Below are 6269 nucleotides of genomic sequence, written 5' to 3'. Positions count from 1 at the left end.
ATGCGAATGATCTCCTTCTTTGGCCTCAAAATGGAACAGGACCAGTGGCTTTTCCTGCTTGGTAACTTGATCGCCTCGCCTCATATATATAATTATCATTTAGTGCAGAATTACATTCAGATGAAGAGTTGTTCTGATCAGCGGCGGGGAATTATTACAACATGCATAAAGAATTTTAATTTTGAAATATCCATCTTGTCCATTTTTATTTCTTAAGAGTGTAAAAAATGTGACTCCTACTTCAAAATGTCAGCTTGTGTTTTGAAAAATGGACTGTTTCTGAACATGTAAGAGTATTTCTTTTATTGAATTGTGATTGTCTTCCTTTTATGATTCCATTTATCCATGAAACAAAGAGAGCAGCAAATGAGCATCACCCGTAATGCATGGGCCATTTCTTACAACTTCAACATTTGAGGTCTTATTTTTCTTACCTTTTTGCTTTTTTAATTCGCCTGGAGGCAGATGAAACAGCATTTATCCAGGAGAAATACTGGTGTCTGTTCGTGTAATAAGGTATTCACACGGTGAGAGAGGACTGCAATTTCCTCCACAGGGGGGTGAAACCACCTTTGAATTCCTTGTTTTGGTTCACATTTAAGACCATAAACAGAGCTTTAGAACCAGAGAACAAGAAAGAAAACTGCTTTTTCAGCAGTTACATACTTTTCAAGAAAATAAAGTCAAAACGGTTAATGGTTTAGAAATTGAGGTGGAAAGCTCCTGAGCCAGGCTCCACTAACGAGGCAATAAGGCCCAGTGCAAGTGTTCACCATTGAAGTGATTTTAAAACAGGCATGCGGCAGGCCACCCCAGTTTGGCCAGAAAGGGCAGAGCCGCTGAGAGGGAGAGCAGCAACACTGATTGATCTCGCCGGCCCACGTTCCCTTGGTTCATGTAGCCATCAATAGTTCCAAACAAACTCCACGCTGTCAGGTTCTCCTATATGCAGATAGCAGCAAATACGTTATTAAATGGCGAATATTAAAACATTAAACCATCTGTGTGCATTTTTAAGCTGCCTTTACATGTACTGCATATAGTTTGGTTTGTGGAGTGACAACTTAATCAGTTTTTTTTTGGAGGGAAAGAGGTCTTTCACTTTAGGACACGTAACTGGTGTATCTGGAGTCTGGAGTAGTCGGATCTGATTCTTTTAGTGTAGCCCTTCACTTTACTTTTAATTTCTAATATTAAATTTTGTATGTGGGACTTTCAGGGAACACTTTTACATAACCGTATGTATTTGTATTTAAATACTAAATAATGTATGTATTTATGTGTGTGTGTGTGTGTGTGTGTGTGTTTCAGTTCAAGCCACAAATAACGGCAACTGTGTAACCTTTCATTGAATACATCTTCCCCAAACACTAAGAACAGTTTCTAAATGAGTTCAGCTTTTTACATCTCAAGCACCGGCCCTCTGGTAAGCCCGTAGTTCCTATTTTCACATACAGCACGCTAAAACTTTAATTCTTAATCTTTTAAGGAGAAATATTGTTAGAAATATTAACATTATAGAAATGTTTAAGAATTTTCAACCATTTTCTGATCAAAATAATGTAACTATTGAATAATGTTTCATTAAGGCTGCCAGGCAAAGTATTCTTTCCTGTTTATCAACTTGTACCGAAAGCAGCCACCTATCAAAGGTGTCCACTGATCAAAATGCATTATCATTCTTTAACTACAGTACAAGATAAATTGGGCAAACATTGTAAAAACCACCACTATGTAATGAACCCATTCACACCTCGCACTTTAGAGTGGGACTGGGGGTAATTAGGGTAAAAAATATAGGTCAATATGGACAAACAGAAGTTTTTAATTGATTTCAGTGATATTCTACGTGATTCAAACGGACGGAGATGAGATACCATGAAAAAGACATTTTTTGTTTGATCGCTGTTTAAAAATGCAGCACTTAAAAAGTGAACATAAAAATACACTGTACCGCAACCTGGTATTTTTTTGACAAATAAATTACCACGAAATATTTTTTAGCTATTTTGCCATAAAGTTGGTGGTATTCACAATGAACCATTTGACTTGGGAAAAGCTGTAAGCTGGTAATATTTCAATAAGGTGTATTAGCGCGGTAGCAGTGTGGCTAACTGTAATCATGAAGCCATAGTTAACCAAAACAGCTTAATATGTATTTACTGTAGTAGATAATATTCTAGGTATTTACTACAGTAATGACAGATATTGCATTAAATGTTTTTTTAAAACTGTTATTTTATCAACATACCGCTTTACCGCTTTTTTACCAATTTGATTGGTAGCAGAAATACCAAAGTTTATCTTATTGCCTAGCAACCGCGCGGGCTGTTGGTCTGCCGCGCGCATCTACGTCCACGACCCCAAACGTTGCCAGCAGTTGCTAGCTAGAGCTAAGGTTAGTTAAAAAAAAATATTTTCTCAATGATGAGGGAGAGACAGATGAGGAGGACAACAAAACAAATTGTAACAAGCCACCAGCGTCAAAGAAAAACGACTCACAACATGTATACAAGTCACGCTCGGCGAAAATGGAAAACTTTCCTGAGGTAGGTGCTCGTTCTCCGCCACGTGTGTTGGTCTCCAGCCAGAATTTCAGTTAAATGTGAAGGAATTACAGCACTGCAAAATGATGCAAAAACAAAGAAGCACCACAGTTTTCCATTAAGCAAACGCCAAAATCTACCCATTGCAGCTTTTGGTCAAAGCAGAACTTCAAATTAGATTAAACTTTATCATGTTATGCTTGGAGTTTAGAACGTTCGCTGAGGGACAGCAGGGATGTCTGCAGGCAGCAGAGAGTAATGAGAGACGTACGCACGGAAATAGAGGTGAGAAATGAGAGATGACAAATGTCAGTGTTAAGCTGCCCAAATTCATTAAGTTAACAAGCTGTTTATAATGTATTATAATACATCTAATACTGTTTTCATAACCAAAGGAAGTATATGTTTCGACATATTAAGATTAGGTTTTTATAACAGATTATATTTAGACATAAGAACATAAGAAATTTACAAACAAGAGTAAATGTTTACTCGTTAAAGTGAAATATCTGTATTTAACGTAGAAATTGACAGAAGCAGACAATGGAGTCAAGCGTGAGTGTGTCTGTGTCCTACCACAATTAATATGGTAAATTAATATTTGTAAATATGGTTTAATCCCTCCCCCTCCCCCAAAATAAATAAATAAAATCAGTCTCCCTATAAATCCAGCAGTCTGACGGTATCATCATCAAAGTTCTCTTTTCAAAAAATCCATGCGAATGAAGTCTCCCTTCACTACAGCCCGAGTCAAGCTGACCAGTCTGCCCAGTTTGACTGGGACCAGGAGTGTTGCTAAAGATTTTTGGCCCCATGAAAATATATCGTATTGGACCCCCCAGTCCAGACCAATCCAATTATTTTCCAAAATTTTTAAGGGCCCTGTCACTCTGGGGCCCTTGGAATTGTTCTCACTTTCCTCTCCCCCTTACGGCGCCCCTGACTGGGACAGTCCTGGTTTCATTCACCGTGTCCCCAGAAATAACAAATATGTCGTCATGTCCCGGTTTTAACAACTGCACATCTGAAGTTTTCATATGCAGTAAATACACCTGCTGCAGAAGAGCCCAATTTTGGGACTTGGAAAATCTGGTCACAAAAAGTAAAAAAACAACAGTTCAAATCTAATTATAGATCCCTGCAGTTACATTGTAGAGATCTGAAATTCACATTTTGGATATGTGAAATTTCAGATCTCTACAATGTAACTGTAGAGACCTATAACAAGCTATTTTCTAGTAATTCTCAATTATGGATTTGTGGGCCTGGAATTCTTACTAGTCAAAATGTGATTACAGATATCTACAACAGGAGTTCTTACTAGTAAGAATTGAATTATAGAGCTCTGCAATATGACTTTTAACTAGTAAAAATTCAATTCAGGATATGTCAGGCCAAAATACAATGGAAGTCAATGGAAATATATGACTAGTAAAAATCAAATTCTTACTAGTAAAAATGATCATTCTTACTAGTAAGAATTGCATTATAGATATCTTAAATTCATATTCTTTCTAGTAAAAATGCATTTTTACTAGTGAGAATGTTATTTTTCTAGTAAGAATTAAGTTTTGTCGAGTAAGTCTTATGCTAATAAAAGATCATCTGGCTTGTCATACTGATACTGTCCTCGGTTCTCTGTTAGCCTCACATATGTGGGTTCTGACAGCGCTTTTCCTGGGCTTGGGGCGTATTCCCTATTGCTTTGAAATGAGCGCATTTGTAGCGGTTAATAAGAGGGCTGCTCCGTAAATCATCGCTTGCGTTAAAAGACACTTATTGTTTGCTCGCTAATCTCCCCTCTCACGTTTTTTGGAAAAGGGAAATGCGATGCAAATTAGTAGGGGAGAAATTACATTTCTATTTCACGCATGCAGAGTTTGCCTCTCACAATAAAATAACCGGTTTGTTTGTTTAATAAACCTTTTCGCTAATTTGGTCCCCAGGTTACGCTAATAGTCTCTCAATATCAATTTATCAGTAAACATTTTATTTGGCGAGTCACCCAGGCCCAGTCTGTAAAGATATTCCTCGGGATCATGCGAAAAGTGTTAAGACCCAGATGTCCTTTGGTTTATGGGTGCATAAATTTTTACGAGTTTTATTATTATTTTTTTTATTTCTCTCCTAAGAGAGGTCAGGTGTCTGCCATCGCCAGCTGTACTGTAAAGGTAGATCTGCCCCTCTTATGGTAAAGAGAGGATCGCCCCCATCATACGGATGTAAGGGCTCCCCCCATCACAGCACAGATGGGATTTGTGAACTTCTGAGCCGTAGATTTTTGAGGCTGGCCCTGGCTTGATCCCAGCAAAGATTATTATTTTTTTTTTCGATTTCAGCCGTGAGAAAGACTAGCAGCTTACGGAATACAACTTGCGTAACATACATGCAGACTGTAGGATAATACCGGTTGAAAAGTTTGATGATGTTAACGTGTAGATTTGGATGGGAGGCAGAGGAATTCACTGACACAAAGGCTGTTTCTGCAGGGATCAACAAGGGGACAGAGGCCGTTAGCCTGCAGCGGCGTTTGGAGGTCTTTTGCGACGTCGGTGCTGACCTGCTGTTCCCTTACCCAACATTTCCCATTCTCATGATTGTCATATTGTAGAAGTGTTTGCTGCAAACTGCCAGTAAAATGTCACGGCTAAGATCCCTGCGATATATTTGTTCTGAAAACACTTCATGTTTCAGTCTTAGGCAGTTGTTCATTTGTCTGGATGTGTGGTGGGGCTTGTGTTTCACAGTGCTGTTAATTGATAGCTGTTGATTGAGGACTGCTAATTGATGTTCAGCTGACTGCCGCCCGCGTCTTGTCTCGCACTAAATTTCACACTTCTGTGGCATTTTGGCAGGGGGGGGGGGGGGGGGGGGTTGGGTGGTGGCGTTAGCAGTTGTGGGCCAGGCTGGGTTCATATCCCACTGCAGGACGCTGTGCTTTAAGAGGCAAGGATGGCTTCATCTGCAAGGCCTGCCTCTGAAATATCAGGCATGTCTGCACAAGCAGGTGACACAACACGGGACACTTTTAGACTGGGTATCTTGCAAAAACAAAAAAAACTGAAAAAGGGAAGCTGAAAAGCTCTTCTCACAAAGCGAGTAGGAACAGGAATGAGACGAGTGCAGTGGCTGCTGTGGAAGAGCGGCCATATTTGCAGAGAGGTTTATTGATCAGATTTAACAGATTCGAAGCAAATATGGTAAATGCATCAAGATGCAGATTCAGTCCAAGGATCTGTAGCTTCTACTTGCTGTGAAGTGAGGTGAACCGAAGGCTTCAATTCTAGGAATCGTTTATGGTGTAATTGGTTTATGGTCTTTCTTGACGCACATTAAAGATGGTGTCCTGCACTTTGGTGTCAGTGTGGCAGGGATGACTGCGCGTTGTGTTGGATAAAGAAACTTTTCCTCAGCCTGGCATTAGCAGCGGTACGCAGGGTAGCTTTAATCCGAAAGAGGGCAGGGGTCGGCCAATAAGCTCACATGTTCTAGCACTGGAGTAAAATAACTGACGAATCATATGATTAAATGTACATGTGAGTGTAAAAGGGAGAGAAAACAACCCCCCCCCCCCCGCCCCATTATTTTAGTCAGCAGCACATGCTGTGTGATGCCTGCTGATTATATGTTTGCGCTGATACGCTTTGTCTGGAGCTATAGTGTGTTAATTTGTTTTCACTGACCTAAAAAGTCTCTTTGGAGAGTCAGGCTGATTCACTGTTT

General features: G+C 39.7%; 1 long non-coding RNA gene across 2 annotated transcripts in view; it reads left to right on the top strand.

Annotated features, from left to right (window-relative positions):
* The first annotated feature begins 2344 nt into the window (after positions 1–2344).
* Positions 2345–6269, top strand: part of LOC111837397 (uncharacterized) — a 50793-nt gene continuing 46868 nt past the window's right edge. For both annotated transcript variants that reach the window (XR_002836651.2, XR_002836650.2), the window contains exons 1-2: positions 2345–2549; positions 2758–2831. This is a non-coding gene — a long non-coding RNA (uncharacterized lncRNA). The remainder of the gene's footprint in view (positions 2550–2757; positions 2832–6269) is intronic.

The sequence above is a fragment of the Paramormyrops kingsleyae genome, chromosome 25 (assembly GCF_048594095.1).
Source record: "Paramormyrops kingsleyae isolate MSU_618 chromosome 25, PKINGS_0.4, whole genome shotgun sequence".
Classification (NCBI taxonomy): Eukaryota; Metazoa; Chordata; class Actinopteri; order Osteoglossiformes; family Mormyridae; genus Paramormyrops; species Paramormyrops kingsleyae.
Note: the sequence above shows the minus strand (reverse complement) of the source record. Positions and strands in the feature narration are given on the sequence as shown.